General features: G+C 42.0%; 1 protein-coding gene and 1 pseudogene across 17 annotated transcripts in view; one reads left to right on the top strand and one right to left on the bottom strand.

The window, feature by feature from the left end:
* CSGALNACT1 (chondroitin sulfate N-acetylgalactosaminyltransferase 1) overlaps window positions 1-21,420 on the top strand; it is a 327,223-nt gene that overhangs the window by 15,294 nt on the left and 290,509 nt on the right. For 12 of the 17 annotated variants that reach the window (XM_049094800.1, XM_049094809.1, XM_049094797.1 and 9 more), the window contains one exon: window positions 5,325-5,434. The exons of the other annotated variants lie outside the window; for them this stretch is intronic. The gene's annotated coding sequence lies outside the window, so the exon portion shown is untranslated. The remainder of the gene's footprint in view (window positions 1-5,324; window positions 5,435-21,420) is intronic. 17 annotated transcript variants of the gene reach the window in all.
* LOC112671687 (keratin, type I cytoskeletal 18-like) overlaps window positions 1-21,420 on the bottom strand; it is a 62,804-nt pseudogene that overhangs the window by 14,489 nt on the left and 26,895 nt on the right.

The raw sequence follows: 21,420 nt of genomic DNA, 5'->3' as shown, positions 1-21,420 counted from the left end.
TACATTCACTAGTTATAAATAAATATATGTATATGTGATGTGTGTGTACATTTTAACTTACAATAGTAAAGTGAATAACTACCTGGATAAGCATCTAGAACATTTCCTTTGAAGCCCCTGACATGTGCTTGCTGGTCATATTTCCTTCCTTCATCCTGCTCCCACACCCACTCCATGGGTAACTGCTCTTCCAAATGTTGTATTGTTTCCTTGCTTTTCTTTAGTTTTACCACAAATGTACATCCCCATGTAATGTATCAGTTTTGTCATAGGCAGTTGAGTTGGAAAGTTTGACTAAGGCTTCAAGGTATACTAGATAGAAGTTACTAAAATAAGTTGTGAGAAAGAGCAAAATAGGCATTTTCAAAGGAAATATCTGAACACCAGGTTCACAGCTCTTGAAAATCTTCTTCACTCTGAGGGTATAAAAAGCATCGATATAGGATTCGTAAGGGGATTTATTTGGAGAAGCTGCTGCTGTGAGTTTGCCTCATTCCTTTTCCTGGAAGAAGTATGAGGTGGGGGTGCTGCCTGGAGAGAGGTCACCTGGGGCTCCAGGAGCACAGTGGACTGGCTCCGACTCTGGTGAGATGTTTTCCTGTTGTGACTGAGTGGGGAGCAGCTGCGACAGGGCTGCTCCCACTGCCAAGTTTGTTGGAGCAATTGTGCATGGCTTCCCATGGACCAGATGTGGCCCCTGCAGGGATGGAGAGCCAGCCTGGAACAGTCCCACCTCTGCCCAAGTGGCACAGTCAGCAGAAAGATTATAAAGTGAATTTCAGTGGCTGTGTGGAGGTGGCAAACGGACTTGAATGCACCACTCACACGGATTTTGAGGGGAGCCCCTGGAGAACTCACAAAATACCCACAAGGGACAGGGAGTTGGGTTTAAGTACCTACTGGTTCAGAGAACGTGAAGCCCTCTGTCCTGGTGAGGAGTACCTTTGCCTGCACATAAGTGAAAGAACAATGTTAACACAAAATAGAAGTTTATTTCTCTCTTACATAGAATAAGTCAGGAAATAGGCATTTCACGGATGGGATGGTGGCTCCACACAGTTATCAGGAACAAGCTGCCTATGGCCCTGAATGTGGTCCTCATGCTCACAGTCAGGGAGAGCTGCTCAAGCTCCAGGCATCATGTCATGTTCCAGGCAGGTGGAGGAAAGGAAGGACAGAGGAAAGGTCTGCCTCATCTCTTTTAAGGATTCTTTCAAGAGTACACCACCACCATTTTTGCTTGTCTCATTAGCCTGAATTCTGAGTGAAGCCAGGGAATCCACGTTTGTTGTGGGGCAGCGGTGGGGCAGCTTGAGGCTGGGATTCTTGTTGTAAAGAGGAAGGGGCTACTGGATGCTGGGAGGCAGCCTCTTTTACTCCATTTCATCCAGTCAAGTGATCTTCCTCCTCATATTCCAGGCCTGGAGGGGAGAGTTACAGCAGCTAGCAAGTGGGGCAGCAAGTGGGTAGAAAAGATAGAGGCTGGCAGCTGCCGATAGATTCTGAGTGTATGGGGTGGAGCAAGAAGTCTTTTTTTTTTTTTTTTTTTTTAGGACTTTGTTACCTGTAAGTGGCAGAGGATTATGGGGACTTCTAGAATTTTCCTTGAGTAGCAAAGGGAAAATATACCTTCAAATACTATGTATTTCAACTTGGTGAAGTCTTCATTTTTTAAAGAGGTTTTATTTATTTATTTATTTTTAAATATTTTATTTATTCATGAGAGACACAGAGAGAGAGGCAGAGACATAGGCAGAAGGAGAAGCAGGCTCCGTGCAGGGAGCCCGATATGGGACTCGATCCTAAAACCTTGGGATCATGCCCTGAGCCGAAGGCAGACACTCAACCGCTGAACCACCCAGGTGTCCCAGGTGATGTCTTAATTGTACATAACCACTATGCCATTTCCTAAAAAGTTAAGAATCAGCCTTTAAAAATCACTTAATAGGGGATCCCTGGGTGGCGCAGCGGTTTAGCGCCTGCCTTTGGCCCAGGGCGCGATCCTGGAGACCCGGAATCGAATCCCACGTCGGGCTCCCAGCATGGAGCCTGCTTGTGTCTTTGCCTCTCTCTCTCTCTCTCTCTCTCTGTGTGACTATCATAAATAAATAAATAAAAATCACTTAATACCCAGACCATGTTTAAATTTTTCTTATTTTGTAACTGTGTGTGGTGATAGATGTTAACCGGGCTTTTGTGGTGATCATTTTGCGATATATACAAATATAGAATTAATTACATTATACAACTGAAACTAATATAATGTTATATGTCAATTATACCTTAAAATGTGTACTCTAACCTAGTAAGTCTTTTTGTGAGGATTTATTCTAAGGAAAGCATCAGACTAGTATCTAAAGATATAGGTGAAGGAGGGGAGGTGATGGGGATTAAGGAGGGCACTTGTGATGAGCACGAGGTGTGGTATAGAAGTGTTGAATCACAATATTGTCCACCTGAAGCTAATATTACACTGCATGGTCACTAACTGGAATTTAAATAAGTCAAAAAATATATATGTAGGCAAATCATGTTCATTGAAACTGTATCCATAGGAAAAAATTCTAAATATCATAGTACCATGATATGGTACCAAGGTTAAAACATGGACCTCCAGGGGATCCCTGGGTGGCTAGGCGGTTTAGCGCCTGCCTTTGGCCCAGGGCGCAATCCTGGAGTCCCGGGATCGAGTTCTACGTCGGGCTCCTGGCATGAAGCCTGCTTCTCCCTCCTTCTGTGTCTCTGCCTCTCTCTCTCTTTCTCTCTCTGTGTATCATAAATAAATAAATCTTTAAAAAAAAAACATGGACCTCCAGATAAAGGAATTATTATAAGCCTTTAAAAATGATGATTTAGATGGTTAGTGATGTGAAAACATGATTAAAGTATATTGATGACTGAAAAAAATGAATTTTCCTTATCTCAAAAAATATCTTTTTGTTTGTTTGAATCTCAGTTGCAAAAGCTGAGCATGTGTGTAGGTGTATTTCAGGTGTGTGGGAAAGCACACACAGATTGGTGTGAGGTGTCCATCTGTCAGCAGAAGGACCTAAACCTCTCAGCACACACAGTTGTTTGGGCATTGTTTCTTTTACCGTTAGATGAAAATTATTTTTTAGGAATTGTGGAGAAAGGAGGCTAGTGATAATCCATATTGATATAAAACTTCATGTGTCACCCAGCTGCTGAGTCCTAAATCAGAAAGCTTGAGACAGTAGAGTTTGACTTGGTCGTTATCCCAGGCAGGGAACTGATTTGTTCTTAATAATGAAAAGTACAGGTCTTTTTTTTTTTTTAAGTACAGGTCTTTGAAGTGAGAAATAATAGAATCTATTTTATGCTTAAATAGAATTTCACATTGATCATTTGTGGGCTTCGGATGTGATCTTATAATGGTAATGTACCATAAGGAGTGTGTTCCAAGTTGATGAGTGCTTTATAAAATTGTGTATTTAGAATACATGGATGGGATTTGTTTTAATTTAAGTCAAATTTACTGGACACTTTCCACATAAAGCACTGCCCCATAAAACAAAAGAAATAGAAAACGATGGGTTTGATAGGATCGTACTGCCTGTTCTTCCCAATTCTGTCCAGATGTTCTACTTTTTGTTGAATTCTGTGGTTGATCCTCAGAATCTCTTTCACTGCTATCCCATTTCCCAATATGTCAAAGGTGGTTAAGAAGTATAATCGTTTTAAAATACAGGTACTTCACTTTTTAGTTATTTATATTTTATCCTGTTAATACTTCCAAAATGAATTTGAGATGTTTACATGTTCTACTTTTGGAAAGAGCATGTTAACAACAACAACAAATCCAGTATCATCAAAGTTACGTCACGAAACTTTTCTTCGTAGGATGCAGTAATGCAGGGGTTGTGTAGTAGCATTCCATACAGCCAGGTAGTGTATTTGGAAGTGACATAATTTATAAAGAGCCACATATGTAACTTTTATGCCACTTGACCTATTGCCAAAAGTAAAGTGTCTGTAAATACTTGTTATTTGGTATCTATTGTAAGCTCTTGAACCTTGACATTATTTGTGTTGTTTATTCTTTTAACACATGCTCATTGGGCCTTTGCTTTGTGCCCTGCATGGTACTAACCCCGGGGGAAAGCCACAGGAAGACACAGCTGCTTTTTATTATAATTTCAGGGTTGGGGAAATTTAATATCTAAATGAAAGGTCAATTACTAGCAAGTCAGAATTTGTATTCATGCTCTGGTTTTCAAGAGATGGTACTTGAACACAGCAACTAATTCTGGTAGGTGTTTTATGGCAGCTGATAAATAGAGTTAACTATAATAGACAATTATTGATATTAAACTGGTGTATCCTGTAAAAACTCTTAAAAACTTTCTACATTTTATTTCAGGAAATTAAAAATAGTGTTTTTAAGTGCAGATTTTTCTTGTTAGCTCATATCCCTCAGAGACAGCAGGAGGAATACAATTAGCCATTGTATTAGTTTATTTGAAAACATGCCATTTTTAGCACATTTTTGGAAAAAAGGGAGATCTCATTAAAGCTAGATTGGTCCAGATTGCAATGTTAGCTTACATTACCTGATTCTCTTAACTTGGAAGATTTAGAATTGATTGTAAGAAAGAGTTTGACAAATGACACTTTTTAGAAGAAACCACCTTGTTTTCTGCGTTCAATCAATGCCTTATGGAGATCAAAACTCTAATGCCATACAGAACTGAAATGCCAAAGGTAGAGCTGCAGCATGTCTTGACAACTTGGTTATTATTTGATTCAACCTTTTAATTTATTTTCTAAACTATTCACCATGGCAGCAATTTAAAAGAGATTCTTTTTTTTTTTTTTAAGATTTTATTTATTTATTCATGAGAGAAACAGAGAGAGAGAGGCAGAGACACAGGCAGAGGGAGAAACAGGCTCCATGCAGGGAGCCCAACGTGGGACTCCATCCTGGGACTCCAGGATCATGCCCTGGGTGGAAGGCGGTGCTAAACCGCTGTGCCACCCGGGGCTGCCCAAAAAAGAGATTCTTTTTTTTTTTTTTTTCCAAAAAGAGATTATTAATATGAAATTGAAGAGGATGCTGACAAGTAAATATCTGTTGTGTGTTGATCAAGAATTAAAGCCTAAGCAGGAACTTTTTTTTTTAAACTGGTAAAATATACATAAAAATTTACCATCATAACCATTAAGCTTATTTTCATTACAGGTTATTTTGAGGCCCTGTGTTCTAGCTAGCCTGATGGAATTTCTTTTCTTTTCTTTTTTTTTTAAGATAGATTATTTATTTATTTATTTGTTTGTTTGTTTATTTATTTATTTATTTATGATAGACATAGAGGGAGAGGCAGAGACACACAGGAGGAGGGAGAAGCAGGCTCCATGCCGAGAGCCCAACGCGGGACTCGATCCCAGGACTCCAGGATTGCGCCCTGGGCCAAAGGTAGGCGCTAAACCGCTCAGCCACCCAGGGATCTCCCGCCTGATGGAATTTCTGACAGAAAGGTGGCATCACAGATTCCCTGGCCTTACATTGTAAAATGGTGTGTCACAAACCGTCATCTTTAGAGAGCTGACAGTTCCCTTTCTTTAAGGGAGGTCTTCTCTTTCCCCACACATTCCAGTCTCAGAGTGAACCTGTGGCAAGGCTAGTTCCCTGATGTTTCCGCGTGCTCTCTGCTCCTCCTCCCAGGGGTATCTGTTCAAATTTCCCCCAAGCTCCAGAGCATGCCTGGTGTCATGAATATGCAGGAGGTCAGGCTCTGGTCTGCGTGTGATGCATGAGGGCTGCTTTCATCTGGCTTGAGGACTGAGGTTCCTGGTTAGCAAGGAAATTCTGGCAAGTGGCAGTTGGGTCTGATTTGCAGGTTGATTACAGAATGATGGAACATAAGAATTTCCGCTTATAAATACATACCAGCAATTCAAAGGACACACTGCTCTAGGAATACAGTCAGAGGGATGATCAGAGACTGAGTGCTCCGCAACCATGTGAACAGTCACCCTTCCTCAGGAGTCACTGGATGGGTCAGGGAGGGACAGCTGCCAGGTGGACGCATGTCCAGGGCTCTGCACACAAGGACAGACAGGCAGTCGGCTTAGAGCACTGACCTAGTTATTCCCTCCTGTGGGTCCTTGTGCATTTTACTTTTTGCTCATCCCCATCCCCCTCATTTTTTATTGGGTAACGTCCATTCAGAATAGCAACCCACTTCAACATTGTGATTCTAGTCTCAGCGTGGATATAATATGAGGTTAACAATGCAGGATGTTTCCAGTCATCTGGTATAAGCAGTTTCTCTATTAGCGATTTGATTGAAGTCCTCTGCTTTGCAAATTCTCCTTGTGCCCGTGTTTTCAGACCACTGTGCAGCCTGGCGGGGCTGTGCTGGGGGCCACATGGACTGGTAGCTCTGTCCGGGCTTCCTCATAATCCTTTGCTTGGTTTGGAGCATTCAGCTCTGGGAATGGTGACAGTGTAGGTCTAAAGAGGGGAGTGTGGTGAGCTTCAGTGTGATCTTGACTTTGCATTCCTCAAGGAAGGGGCTTTCTGCTCTTCTGTGGCTGATGCACATGAGAGGCATGATTACAGGCCGGGGGTGGGGGGGAGGTCTCTGCATATTCGTGGTCTCCCTCAGGAGGGTTTGGAAGGGTGCACCTAGATGGTGTCCAGGCTGGTAGGCTTCACTGGCACCCCCACACAAGGATCCCCCCTCTACACACAGGGGATGGCAGTGACGTCAGCACCCCACTCTGCTCGTGTCATCTGAGCTCCCCCCAGGGAGCTGAAGGGTGTCAGGGGGGTGGAAATGACACCTCCTCCCAGAATGGGGGTGCTTTTCTGGTACAGAACATTGGGGACTTTTTTGTGGGACGTGGGCAGCTCTTTCTCTTCACTGCTATGGCGTGCCTCTCAGAAGGCGGCCCAGGAGACCCTCCAGGCCCTGGGCACTGTGGGATCACCTTTCTCTTTGTGGTCAAGGCATGAGGCAAGGAAGGGGGAAGGTGTTCCTGTCACATTCTTGGGTGTGTGTCCTGGCCTCCTGCAGCAGGCTGTTCCGGGCTAGGTGGCTGTGAAGAAACAGTGCTAGCTTGAAGAGAAAGGAAACGAGAACCCATCAGTTTGGCTTGGTAAGGCCCTATGCTCTCCAAGGTGAAAGGAGAGCTGTATCACGAGCTGTATCTCGTGCAGCTAGCTGGCCCAGTGGGACCACCACCCTCAGCCACCCTGGGTTGTCTGGTCTGTTTGAATACTTCTGGGAACAGCAAGCCCCTGCTCTGCAGGGCAGTCCATTCTGAATGTGGGTGGCACAACTAGAAAGTTTTCCATGTGTTTTCTACAGTTTCTACCCTTTGGTCCTAAATTCTGCCCCTTAGAGGCATGAAGAACAATGGATAGGAATGGGTGCCAGTTTGCACATAAGCATGGTCTGGAAATATGCACCCAATGACAAGTGACAAGCCAGCAAGCTGTTGACACACATGAATCAATGAGCAGAGACTCCTGTTCACCTCCATGTGTTATTTTGTGTTGTTATGGGTTTAACATGCCCAAAGGCTTCTGGGTGTGTGCATTCATTTTCAAAAGATATAACTTTTCTTCATTGTGCCAGTGGTACATTTCAGCTCACACTTAGTTGAGTCCCATAGGTCAAATTTAACTGGCTTGTACGGTGATGGAAACAGACATTGGGATATTTTGTGAAAAGGAATAGAGGAAACTTGTGTTAATTGCCTTGGGGAAATATACTCCATTTAAAAAAGCAAAGGAGCAGTTAAAAATGTTTCCTTGGTAAACTCATGTAGTAACACGACATTTGTAACCCATCAGTCCTTCGAAGACTGGCAACTTGTTTAAAGGACAATTTTATGTTAATCTTTTATTTCACCTTCTTGAAAGGCCCAGGCTACAGGTCAGTCATGTCTCCTGGGATCAAGGAGAGGGTTAATTTTTTCCACAGTGCCGTAATACACACCTAAAAACATTCCAGGATTTTTGGTAGAAATTGTAAGAAAGTATTAAAACTTGAGAAATGAATTAACAAGCCAGCTTTTTATGCAGCGGCAGTGTGGCCCTTCGTTGCATGAATAGCACTTTATTCTATGACTGCATAATCGTGGGCTGAAATGTGGAGCAAGCATGTGGCCTCGAAATCAATGAGGGTGTGTGCGTGTGTGTGCTCAGATCAGAGCGAGCCTGTGCAAATAAGATGCCAAATTCGACCTAAACTCCCAGAACCCCGAAGCAGCAGAATTTCGAATAAGTCTCTATCTTCAGCCCACACCGATGTGTTCAGGCCTTTCTTTGAGTTAAAGAGATCATTCTCACTATAGCACTGATGATTCTTGCTATACAGAGAAAGAACGCTTGGTATTTTATAAGCCTTTGTCCTTGTTCACTTTTTATTTTTGGAGCCGACTTGTAGATAGGTTCATTTTTTCTAAGTCAAATACCTGCGGTACACCTGCAAAAAATGAAACTACTTTTTTTGGGGGGGGAGGGGAGATGATGTTGAAATTGTTCATAGTCCTAGTCATTCCTTTGTGCCAGTCACTGTCATGTTTTACACAGACCAGTCCCAGAATGGTCATGCCATCCTCTGAGGTCAGCACCATGTTCGCTCCGTTTTATGGAGGAGGATGTGGAGGCACCGAATGGCTGAATAATTTGCCCCAGCAGTGTCTCTAGTTCATAGTGGGGCCCAGGTTTGAGCTCTGGCAGCCTGTCCTGAGCATAGACTTCTTCTTCTTTTTAAAAATATTTTATTTATTTATTCATGAGAGACAGAGAGAGAGGCAGAGACACAGGCAGAGTGAGAAGCAGGCTCCATGCAGGGAACTTGATGCAGGACTCGCTCCCAGGACTTGGGATCATGCCCTGAGCCGAAGGCAGACGCTCAACTGCTGAGCTCCCCAGGTGCCCTCTGAGTGTAGACTTTAATCACTATTGCTGCAGCCTCTCAGAGCATAGCTGGTGGAATTGCTGTCACCCTTGTAGTGACATCTTGCTTCCACTGTATTAGTTAGGAGGAGGCCAGGAGGTTACAACAAAGAGACTCAACAATAATTTTGGTGGCTTAAGGGAATATAGGTCTTTATTTCCCTCTCAATATGGTCTGAGGGGAGCATTCCAGGTAGGCAGGGCAGTTTTGCTGCATGGAGTCTTTCAACAACCAAGATTTTTCTTCATCATTGCTCCATCATCTGAGGGACCTGGTCATGTGTAGGATGGGAACTGGGTGGTGGCCATGCCCAGATTCTACCCACTGGGAAGAGGAGGAAAGTGTGGAGGTGGCTGGCATGCCTTCTGCCCTAAGGGCCCCCTAAGTCCAAGTGTGACAGGCAGTACTTCCTCTCAAAGAGAACTTAGTCACACCTACCTTGGTCATGAGGTCACACCCCCCTTCAGGGAAATATGGGAAATACAATCTAGCCACGGTTTTAGGAAAAAAGGGAGAGCAGAGTTTGATGGGCATCCAGCAGTCTCCACCATGTGTGTAAAAAAAAGAACATAATTATGTTCTTTATGGATGTTTGGTCTTTCAATTGTCTCATATTTTACATATTGTTTATATGATTTTATACCCATTATAAAATAAGTACTTTTTCCATTTTACAAAAGAAGCTGGATATTAGATTGCATGGATGTTCCATATTTATTAAGGCAGCTAACAGTTTTTTGAGTCTTTAAATACCTTTCTTTTTTATTGTGTATCATTTTATGACCATTAGAGGTATTTTCATTTATTAAATGTCCTGAATATTGTTGCATTGAAATTTTCATTTTACTTATCTGAAAATTTGTAACCATTTATAATACTTTTTAAAATCCAAATATGTTGAGTTCATATGCTTTTTGTTTTTGGGGGGTGGGAGTAGGGGAGGGAGGGAGAGAATCTTAAGCAGGCTCTATGCCCAGCATGAAGCCTGATGTGGGGCTTGATCTCACCACTTAGGATCATGTCTTGAGCTGAAATTGAGAGTTGGATGCTTAACTGACTGAGCCACTCAGGTGCCTCCATATGCTTTCTAACCTAAAGGCAATTCAGGCAGGATTGCCAATATTTTGTTAAGAAATTTGTGCCCCCATGTCTTTTCCCCATTGGCCACAGAGTCTTTGCAAATATTCAGGTTTATTGGTGGCTTGCCTTGGGCTCTACCTTATTTATTGACCTGCCATCTGGAGCCATGCTGGGGACTCTTGTAGCTGAAAGGCAATGATTCTGATGGCTGTGCTTTCAAGAACTCACCCAGCTCTCTAATTAGTATGGAGGGTGTGCTGCACTGGTGACATGCTTGCCCAAAGCATTAGTGCCTTGGAATTCTCCACCCTCTTGAAAATGGACAGTTACTCATATTGTGAAAACTCTGCTTGATCTGAATCTGATGTAGCTTATGGGGTAAAAATGAAATCAGTGTCAAATTAAACATGAATGGTGGTGAGTAGGTGGAGGGATAGGCAAAAGCAAGGTTGGAGTTTATATGTCAGAGGAGCAGGATAAAGTTGATCATCAGGGGCAGCTGGGACCAGAGAGGGGCTATGGGTAACGCTCCCTGCTTATATAGGGTGGGCCTGGAGATCTGAAAAAGGGAACATGGGGCACCTTCCACCCACTTGACCTCTCCCATGCCAGCCCTCTAACCCCCCTGAAAGGTCATGACACTTAGATACCACACACAGAGCATATAATGTGTCCACATGTCCAGCTCATGGTGGAACCTGTGACATCTAAGCAGAATAATTCATATTTGTGCCTTGTTTTGAACTCCCTGCACTTCATTGTGTGGTATCCGTTCTTGTTTATTAGTTGAGAGCGTTGTGGTGGGCAGAACAATGGCTTCCCAAATATGGCCACATTATGGGAACTGTGAGTATGTTACCTGCAAAAAGAGTTTTGCAGATGTGATTAGGATTAAGGACCTTGAGATGGCGACATTACTCTGTATTATCTGGGTGAGGCCAATGTAATCACTAGTCTTAAAAGAGTCAGAAAAGAAGATGTGAAGACAACAGAACTGGATTGGCACAATGTCAGAAAAACTCAGCCAGCTCTTGTTGACTTTGACGATGGCGGAGGGAACCACTAGCCAAAGAATGAAGGTGGCTTCTGGAAACGGAAAGAGAAAGCAGTGGATTGCCCCTAGAAGATTCTCCCCTGTGTTCCAGAAGGAATGCGGCTCTGCGGACACATTGATTTAGCCCAGTGAGACCTGTTTTAGACTTCTGACCCACAGAACTGTAGGAGAGTAAATCTGTGTTGTTTCAAGCCACCAAGCTGGTGGTGATTTGTCACAGCAGCCCCAGGAGATGAAAACAAGTATGCTGCTGGATCCATCTTGGTTCTTGGTTCCTTGAGTGAGCCTGGCTCAGGTTACTGGAAACTGGGAAGCCAACAGGGAGGTTTTATGCAGAAAGTCCACCTCCTGGGGGGAAATTAGGCACAAACACACTCACTCCAAAGCCAGAACCTGGGAGGGTTTTACAAATGGGAGATCTGAAGCCCTCTCCTCAAAAGGGTTTTACAAATGGGAGATCTGAAGCCCTCTCCTCAAAAGAAATGTTAGTATATTACTACTTCTATCGATAGAAAAAAGCCTCTATTAAAGATAAGCTCTTTGGTTAAGAGTGGCATTATATAGGTCAGAGCTCTATTTTAAACCAACTGTCTTTATTTTCATTAGAGTTTGAGAACTTTATTTTCATTTCATTTGAGGACTATTTACAGATCATAATATAGCCACTTGAATTTTCCAAAATATTAAACAATTTTTTTATGTTGAGTACCATTACATGGTCAAGGGCCATCATTAAGCTTAATTATAAGCTTCTCAAAAGAGGCACTTTTTCTAAAAAGAGAGTCACATACTGTGGGAGGAGCTAATCCTGACCTTTGTACCCTTGAAGCAGAAAATCACTGGGCTGACTTACTTCCTGTCCCTGTATTCACTTTCTCTTGTATCTCAGCAGCATCTATTTGTTAATGGGTAGTTTTTATAAATCCCGTTTCCTTCTTTTTCACTCTTGCTAACTTGAGAACCAACGAAGTCAGCTATCCTTGAGGTTTGAGGTAAACATTTATTTTTTAGAATTTTAGCTGGTATTTGGGTAGCATGAAAATACTGTGATGTTTTCACTGTTATAATCATACCATATTGCAAACACAGGGTGCTAACGGTCAGGGTTTTTTTTTTTGTTGTTGTTGTTATTGGCAAATTTATCTCTTGGTAGCATGTTAAAAATACTAAACACATACACTTATGCTATTGTTTCCAATTTTATAGGCTTATGCCAAAGTCCTCCCAAATATAAGAACATGAAAATACGGGAAATAAGAATTGGTCTTAAATTTTGATATCAATTTGTTGGGCCTTCTTGATGGAGCCCAGAATGCTGTGTCTCTTTAAAGAGGTGAAGAGTCTTTGGCTAAAGTGTAGCCTAGGTGAATTAGCCCATGTGAATAGAAGAGGCTTGCTCTTAAGTGGAGAGCTTGAGAAGGGAGACTGTTGAGACAGACATTGGAATTGCCTCTCCATGGTCTGTCCCCAGAGCACAGGTTTGTGGCAGGTAATGATAGCCAATGAAATATATAGTCCAATTGCTCTGGAAAGACAGGTTAAGTGACTGTACTGCATCTTCTCCCGGTTTCCCCAGCAGCATTCTGAACATTACTTAGCTCCCCCTGTCACAGATCTTGCTGTTCAGGAAAATATGCGAGTCCCAGTGATGATGTTTCCCCTTGCAGAAGAATTGGTACTCTAGTCATGCACAACACTGTGGGCTGGACGGTTCTGCCCTCGCTGGTTTCATCAGATTTCTGGGTGGGCAAAGTGGTGTCCCACCATGCCTCTGGACTGTGTTGAATCCCAGGAGCAGAGCAGCTTCCTGTGGGAAGGCTGGCCAGGTTGTACCTGGTGGCCACATGCTCAGATTGGCATACTTCCCCACTACCTGCCCCTGGGCACTAGGATAGGGAAGCAATGTACAGGTGGTGGTGAGAGTTTTGTGGCCTGCATTTGGCTCTGTCACCTAACAGCTACTTGACCTTGAGCATATTACTCAAGCTTGCTGGGCCTCAATTTTTCTTTATGTGAATTAAGGAGACCACCTCCATTTTAGGGTATTTGGTATAGAGTGTTTAAGGAATTTTAGCTCTTACTGTTATGTTAATTAGCTAAAGGCCTCCTGAAGTGCTCATCCCGTCAAGTGCCCCTCCCAGTGCCCATCACCCATTCACCCCACCCCCTGCCCTCCTCCCCTTCCACCACCCCTAGTTCGTTTCCCAGAGTTAGGAGTCTTTATGTTCTGTCTCCCTTTCTGATATTTCCCACACATTTCTTCTCCCTTCCCTTTTATTCCCTTTCACTATTATTTATATTCCCCAGATGAATGAGAACATATACTGTTTGTCCTTCTCTGATTGACTTACTTCACTCAGCATAATACCCTCCAGTTCTATCCACGTTGAAGCAAATGGTGGGTATTTGTCATTTCTAATGGCTGAGGAATATTCCATTGTATACATAAACCACATCTTCTTTATCCATTCATCTTTCGATGGACACCGAGGCTCCTTCCACAGTTTGGCTATTGTGGACATTGCTGCTAGAAACATTGGGGTGCAGGTGTCCCGGTGTTTCATTGCATCTGTATCTTTGGGGTAAATCCCCAACAGTGCAATTGCTGGGTCTTAGGGCAGGTCTATTTTTAACTCTTTGAGGAACCTCCACACAGTTTTCCAGAGTGGCTGCACCAGTTCACATTCCCACCAACAGTGTGAGAGGGTTCCCTTTTCTCCGCATCCTCTCCAACATTTGTGGTTTCCTGCCTTGTTAATGTTCCCCATTCTCACTGGTGTGAGGTGGTATCTCATTGTGGTTTTGATTTGTATTTCCCTGATGGCAAGTGATATAGAGCATTTTCTCATGTGCGTGTTGGCCATGTCTATGTCTTCCTCTGTGAGATTTCTGTTCATGTCTTTTGCCCATTTCATGATTGGATTGTTTCTTTGGTGTTGAGTTCAATAAGTTCTTTATAGATCTTGGAAACTAGCCCTTTATCTGATACGTCATTTGCAAATATCTTCTCCCATTCTGTAGGTTGTCTTTTAGTTTTGTTGACTGTATCCTTAGCTGTGCAAAAGCTTCTTATCTTGATGAAGTCCCAATAGTTCATTTTTGCTTTTGTTTCTTTTGCCTTCGTGGATGTATCTTGCAAGAAGTTACTGTGGCTGAGTTCAAAAAGGGTGTTGCCTGTGTTTTCCTCTAGGATTTTGATGGAATCTTGTCTCATATTTAGATCTTTCGTCCATTTTGAGTTTATCTTTGTGTATGGTGAAAGAGAGTGGTCTAGTTTCATTCTTCTGCATGTGGATGTCCAATTTTCCCAGCACCATCTATTGAAGAGACTGTCTTTCTTCCAGTGGATAGTCTTTCCTCCTTTATCGAATATTAGTTGACCATAAAGTCCAGTGTCCACTTCTGGGTTCTCTGTTCTGTTTCATTGATCTATGTGTCTGTTTTTGTGCCAGTACCACACTGTCTTGATGACCACAGCTTTGTAGTACAACCTGAAATCTGGCACTGTGATGCCCCCAGCTATGGTTTTCTTTTTTAAAATTCCCCTGGCTATTCGGGGTCTTTTCTGATTCCACACAAATCTTAAAATAATTTTTTCTAACTCTCTGAAGAAAGTCCATGGTATTTAGATAGGGATTGCATAAAATGTGTAAATCGCCCTGGGTAACATGGACATTTTCACAATATTACTTCTGCCAATCCATGACCATTGGATATTTTTCCATCTCTTTGTGTCTTCCTCAATTTCTTTCAGAAGTGTTCTATGGTTTTTAGGGTATAGATCCTTTACCTCTTTGGTTAGGTTTATTCCTAGGTATCTTATGCTTTTGGGTGCAATTGTAAATGGCATTGACTCCTTAATTTCTCTTTCTTCAGTCTCTTTGTTAGTGTATAGAAATGCCACTGATTTCTGGGCATTGATTTTGTATCCTGCCACGCTGCCAAATTGCTATATGAGTTCTAGCAATCTTGGGGTGGAGGCTTTTGGGTTTTCTGTGTAGAGTATCATGTCATCGGCGAAGAGGGAGAGTTTGACTTCTTTGCCAATTTGAATGCCTTTAATGTCTTTTTGTTGCCTGATTGCTGAGGCTAGGACTTCTAATATGTTGAATAGCAGTGGTGAGAGTGGACATCCCTGTCTTGTTCTTGATCTTAGGGGAAAGGCTCCCAGTGTTTCCCCATTGAGAATGATATTTGCTGTGGGCTTTTCGTAGATGGCTTTTAAGATGTCGAGGAATGTTCCCTCCATCCCTACACTCTGAAGAGTTTTGATCAGGAATGGATGCTGTATTTTGTCAAATGCTTTCTCTGCATCTAATGAGAGGATCATATGGTTCTTGGTTTTTCTCTTGGTGATATGATGAATCACATTGATTGTTTTACGAGTGTTGAACCAGCCTTGTGTCCTCCCGGGGATAAATCCTACTTGGTCATGGTGAATAATTTTCTTAATGTATTGTTGGATCCTATTGGCTAGTATCTTGTTGAGAATTTTTGCATCCATGTTCATCAGGGAAATTGGTCTGTAATTCTCCTTTTTGGTGGGGTCTTTGTCTGGTTTGGAATTAAGGTGATGCTGGCCTCATAGAACGAATTTGGAAGTACTCCATCTCTTTCTATCTTTCCAAACAGCTTTAGTAGAATAGGTATGGTTTCTTCTTTAAACATTTGATAGAATTCCCCTGGGAAGCCATCTGGCCCTGGACTCTTGTGTCTTGGGAGGTTTTTGATGACTGCTTCAATTTCCTCCCTGGTTATTGGCCTGTTCAGGTTTTCTATTTCTTCCTGTTCCAGTTTTGGTAGTTTGTGGCTTTCCAGGAATGCATCCATTTCTTCTAGATTGCCTAATTTATTGGCGTGTAGCTGTTCATAATATGTTTTTAAAATCGTTTGTATTTTCTTGGTGTTGGTAGTGATCTCTCCTTTCTCATTCATGATTTTATTAATTTGAGTCTTCTCTCTCTTCTTTTTACTAAGGCTGGCTAATGGTTTATCTAGCTTATTAATTCTTTCAAAGAACCAACTCCTGGTTCTGTTGATCTGTTCCACAGTTCTGGTCTCGATTTCGTTGAGTTCTGCTCAAATCTTAATTAACTCTCTTCTTCTGCTGGGTGTAGGATCTATCTGCTGTTTTTTCTCTAGCTCCTTTATCTGTAAGGTTAGCTTTTGTATTTGAGTTCTTTCCAGTTTTTGAATGGATGCTTGTATTGCGATGTATTTCCCCCTTAGGACTGCTTTTGCTGCATCCCAAAGATTTTGAACAGTTGTATCTTCATTCTCATTAGTTTCCATGAATCTTTTTAATTCTTCCTTAATTTCCTGGTTGACCCTTTCATCTTTTAGCAGGATGGTCCTTAACCTCCACGTGTTTGAGGTCCTTCCCAACTTCTTGTTGTGATTTAGTTCTAATTTCAAGGCATTATGGTCTGAGAATATGCAGGGGACAATCCCAATCTTTTGGTATCGGTTCGGACCCGATTTGTGACCCAGTATGTGGTCTATTCTGGAGAAAGTTCCATGTGCACTTGAGAAGAATGTGTATTCAGTTGAGTTTGGATGTAAAGTCTGTAGATACCTGTGAAATCCATCTGGTACAGTGTATCACTTAAAGCTCTCGTTTCTTTGGATATGTTGTGCTTAGAAGACCTATCTAGTATAGAAAGAGCTAGATTGAAGTCACCAAGTATAAGTGTATTATTATCTAAGTATTTCTTCACTTTGGTTATTAATTGGTTTAAATATTTGGCAGCTCCCACATTCGGGGCATATATATTAAGGTTTGTTAAGTCCTCTTGTTGGATAGATCCTTTAAGTATGATATAGTGTCCCTCTTCATCTCTCACTACAGTCTTCGGGGTAAATTTTAGTTTATCTGATATAAGGGTGGCTACCCCTGCTTTCTTTTGAGGACCATTTGAATGGTAAATGGTTCTCCAACCTTTTATTTTCAGGCTGTAGGTGTCCTTCTGTCTAAAATGAGTCTCTTGTAGACAGCAAATAGATGGGTCCTGCTTTTTTTATCCAGTCTGAAACCCTGCGCCTTTTGATGGTCACCCAGCTTTAAATCATACCCAGAGAAAAATATGATACAAACTATCTTTTCTTGGAGACTTACTATGTGTTGGGAGCCAACATGTAAAGACATTATTATAGCTAACATTTTTAGTTTTAAATCTTTATATTGGTCGTGCCAGGGAATTTTTTTTTAGCTATTAATTTTTCTTTTGAAATTGATATACTAAGGGATACATTTAATGATCCATAAAAATATTGACTTTATTTAAAAGAAGCAGCTAAAGCCAATTAGCATATCTTAATTTGCATATGTAGTCCAGCTCATTAGATATAAATGTGTTTTCAATGTAGTGCATGATGTTTTTTGACTATGTGATACAGTAAGAAGACATTGCTCTTTTCAAATTTAACCTTTTGAGTGATAAACAGAGTTCTGTTGACTTGTTAACAGTCTATGTGTTTAAGGTAAGATATTTTTGTAGTTACTGATTTCATAGTGAAAACAGTGCTTTTCATAGTTTTCGGATTAGAATCCTTTTATGTGTGTGGGTGGAGTAGGCAGGAACAGAGGGCTTGGGAAACTCACCCTTGTTCAGAGCATCTGGAGGACCAGTTTTGTGGTCTCCAGGGTGTTGTTTATAAGGAAGACCAAAGGGCCTCCCGAGAAAGGGTACAGACCAAGGAAGATGGTCCCGAGAGTCAGCAACTGTCCCCAGCTTTGAGGGGGAGGTGGGATTTATGCCTAGCATATTGACCTCTGTTAGGCCTGACCTGGTGAACTTGTGGCCCGGTCCCAGAGAGCAGTAATGCTTTTTATATTTTATTTTGTTTTGTTTTGTTTTATTTTATTTTATTATTTTATTTTATTTTATTATTTTATTTTATTATTTTATTATCTATCTATCATCTATCTATCTTTTAAGATTTTATTTATTTATTCATGAGAGAGGCAGAGAGAGAGGCAGGCTCCCTGTGGGAAGCCCGATACAGGCTTCATCTAGGACCCCGGGATCATGACCTGAGCTGAGGGCAGATGCTTAACCACTGAACCACCCAGGCGTCCCCCAGTGATGCTTTTTCAAATAGTGTGTGAACACTAAATGGTATATAGGGTGTGGGGTGGGGGTGGTATGTAGAAAGTAGAGAGCAGCCCTGCTTATGGCCTGCATGGAGCACAGTGTGGGAAGGAAAGGTGGCTCCCTCATTTGGAATTATGAAAAAGAGACTTGAGGTGGAAGAAAGAGAGAGAGAGAGAGACAGACAGACAGACAGACCAGCATGCTCTGGTGGGGGGTGCAGGTGTGGAGTGACAGTCCTCGGCAGTGACAGAGGACTCATTGGTGATCCTGCAAAGGAGACATGGCAGGTATCTCTCTTGTGGTTCATGGCCACCAGCCTTATCTAGAACCCAGTGGGGAGCATGTCAGTGTGGCCGAGTTCCAGCAGGGAAAGAGAGGGCCAGCTGCAGATTTTGGTTACTATTTCTCCCGATCCCTAATTTTACTGCCCAGGTCATACGGTATCTGAAAAACAGTGCTGCAGACCCCTTGGCATGTTTTTGTGGATGTCCTGGCTGTCTAGCTCCTACAGGAGATGAGCTCAGATAGCCTCAGGCCTCTGCACAGTACAGGCATTAGGCTCAGATTGCTCATCAAGACTTTTGTTGTAATGGTTTAAAACATGCAATCCAAATCCTTCCCTAAGGAGCTGCTCTGCTAGGGCATTCTTGGGCACGAGCCAGCAGCACCAGAGTCAGACAGAGAGGGATGGAGGAAAGTTTTTCCCCTTTAGGCTCTGAAAACACATCTTTAGGACTCAGAAAAAGTGGGTGGATGGACGGGAGAAGGGGAGGGAGTGGAGAGAGGATCAGAGTGACACATTCCCATGCTGTCCTCAACCCTGCCTGTGGAAAGGGAGTCACCACTTGAAAACACTCCTAAGAAGCTCAGATACATACAGTTCCATCAGTAGAGATTTATTCTCTTGGACTGAACAATATCTCTGCAGATGAGATAAATGTGATATTTTAGTGTGGAGTGGCCCAATTTCAGTGCTTTTAGCTGGAAGCCATTTCTCTCCACTCTGAACTCTCATTAGCACCCAGTGATGGCTCATGTGCTTGTCACAGTATGTCTGGTATTAGGATGATCCCTCTTGTTTCTTATCCCTCCTTGATAGATTATAACCATCTGAGGGCTGGGATCCGGTCTTATTTATCTCTCTATTATCAAGCATACCACTTCCCTGCATCACTTAGGGATTGAGATTGGCTCTGTGTAACAGACGACCTAAAACGCTGGCTTGAAATGTGGGGGTTCATTTCCCTCATGCAGCAACAAGTGCAGAGGCAGGGGCATTAGGTGGCTCAGTGGTTGAGCATCTCCCTTTTGGCTCAGGTCGTGATCCTGGGGTCCTGGGATTGAGTCCCACATTGGGCTCCCTGAAGGGAGCCTGCTTCTCCCTCTGCCTGTGTCTCTGCCTCTCTCTCTGTGTCTCTTGTGAATAAATAAATAACAATATTAAAAAAAAAAAAAAAGAATTGCAGAGGCAGTGGTCCATGACTGGTGTAGCTCCTCAAAGTCCCAGGATCATTGAGCTTTCTGCTCTCTTAGTCCATCATTTGCAGGTTTACAAAATAGCTCTGGTCCTTCTGCCATTATATCTGCATCCCCACAGGGTAGTAGGAACGGGAATGAGCTCCAAAGGTATAAGCCAGCTGAGTGTGTTCCTCTTAGTACTAGGAAAGGGGCAGCTTTTCTGGAAGGCCTCAACCAGTACACTTCTATGCACATCTCACTGGCAGAACTAGGCCATCTTTAGCTGCAGGAGTGAGTGTGAAATGAAGTTGTTTGTTTAGAAGGATCCATTGCTGCCTGGAGCTGAGTTGGGGTTCTGTTGTTCAGGAGGAGAATGTAGGCAGCTAGCTTTGCCAGGCATACTCCCAGAGAGAAATGACTCAAACATGTGTGGAATGAGCAGCTTTGACTGTAGACCAGAAGCTACGAAGCCAGAGGGAGGATCAAGGTTGAGACCTGGTAACAACATGGGGATTTCTGCTGAAGCCTGCCCCTACCAGTATCAGTGGGGATTTTGAGCATTTAACTTTGACATTCATTGTCCTATAGTTTTTCTCTTTTTGACCTCACCTTTACTGAGGTATAGTTGATATGTGAAATTGTAATACATTTGAAGTGTATAGCGTGATAATTTGATATCTCTATACATTATGAAAGGATTACTACAGTCAGATGAATTCACACCTATCACCTCACATGATTACCTTTCTGTATGTGTGAGAATACCTAAGATCTATTCCTCTGGCAGGTTTCAGGTATATGCTACAGTATTATTAACTGTAGTCATCATGCTGTAGCCTCAGAACTTACTCCTTTGGTAACTGGAAGTTTGTTCTGTTTGGCCAACCCTTCCCCGTTTCTACCCCTCCCAGCTCCCAGAAATCACTATTCTACTCTGTTTCTGTGATTGAAGGTTCCAATGATTTTTTGTTTTATTTTGTTTTATTTATTGATTTTTTAATGGTTTTGCATGTAAGTGGTACCAGATAGTATTTGTCTTTCTCTGTTTGGCTTATTTCACTTAGTATGATGGCCTCCAGTTTCATCCATGTTGCTGAAATGGTAGGATTTCTTCTTTATGGCTGAATAATATTCCTTTCTTTGTGTATTTCACATATTTACATATGTTCTTATATATATAAATATATTTTTATATATAAAATTGTGTATATATGTAAATATATAAAATACACACCACATTTTATTTGTCTATTCATCCATCAGTGGACATTAGATCATTCCCATAACTTGACTATTGTGAATAAAACTGCAATGCAGATATCTTTTTGAGATAGTGATCTCATTTTCTCTGGTTATATACCAACATGTGGAATTGCTGAATCACATGGCTTTTTAACTTTTTGAGAAACCTCCATTGTGTTTTTCATAGAGTTCTCTTTTCTGTAACATCCTCGCCAAAATTTGTTATCTCTTGTTTTTTGTTTTTTTTCATAATGGACATCTTAACAGATGAAACAGATATCTTGTTGGTTTCTATTTACATCTCTCTGATGATGAGTGATACTGAGCATCTTTTCATATACCTGTTGGCCATTTGTATGTTCTTTGGAAAAATGTTTATTCTGAGTCAACCTGAATAAGCCTCATTTTTAAATCAGGTTACTTATATTTTTGCTATTGTGTTTTAAGAGTTCCTTATATATTTTGAATACTAACTCTTTATCAGATACATAGTCTGCGAATATTTTCTCCCATTCTGCACATTCCCTTTTCATTTTGTTGATTGTTTTCTTTGCTGTAC

The sequence above is a fragment of the Canis lupus genome, chromosome 16 (assembly GCF_003254725.2).
Source record: "Canis lupus dingo isolate Sandy chromosome 16, ASM325472v2, whole genome shotgun sequence".
In the NCBI taxonomy this organism is placed as follows: domain Eukaryota; kingdom Metazoa; phylum Chordata; class Mammalia; order Carnivora; family Canidae; genus Canis; species Canis lupus.
The sequence above is the reverse complement of the archived record's forward strand: the minus strand, read 5'-3'. Positions and strand labels throughout refer to the sequence as shown.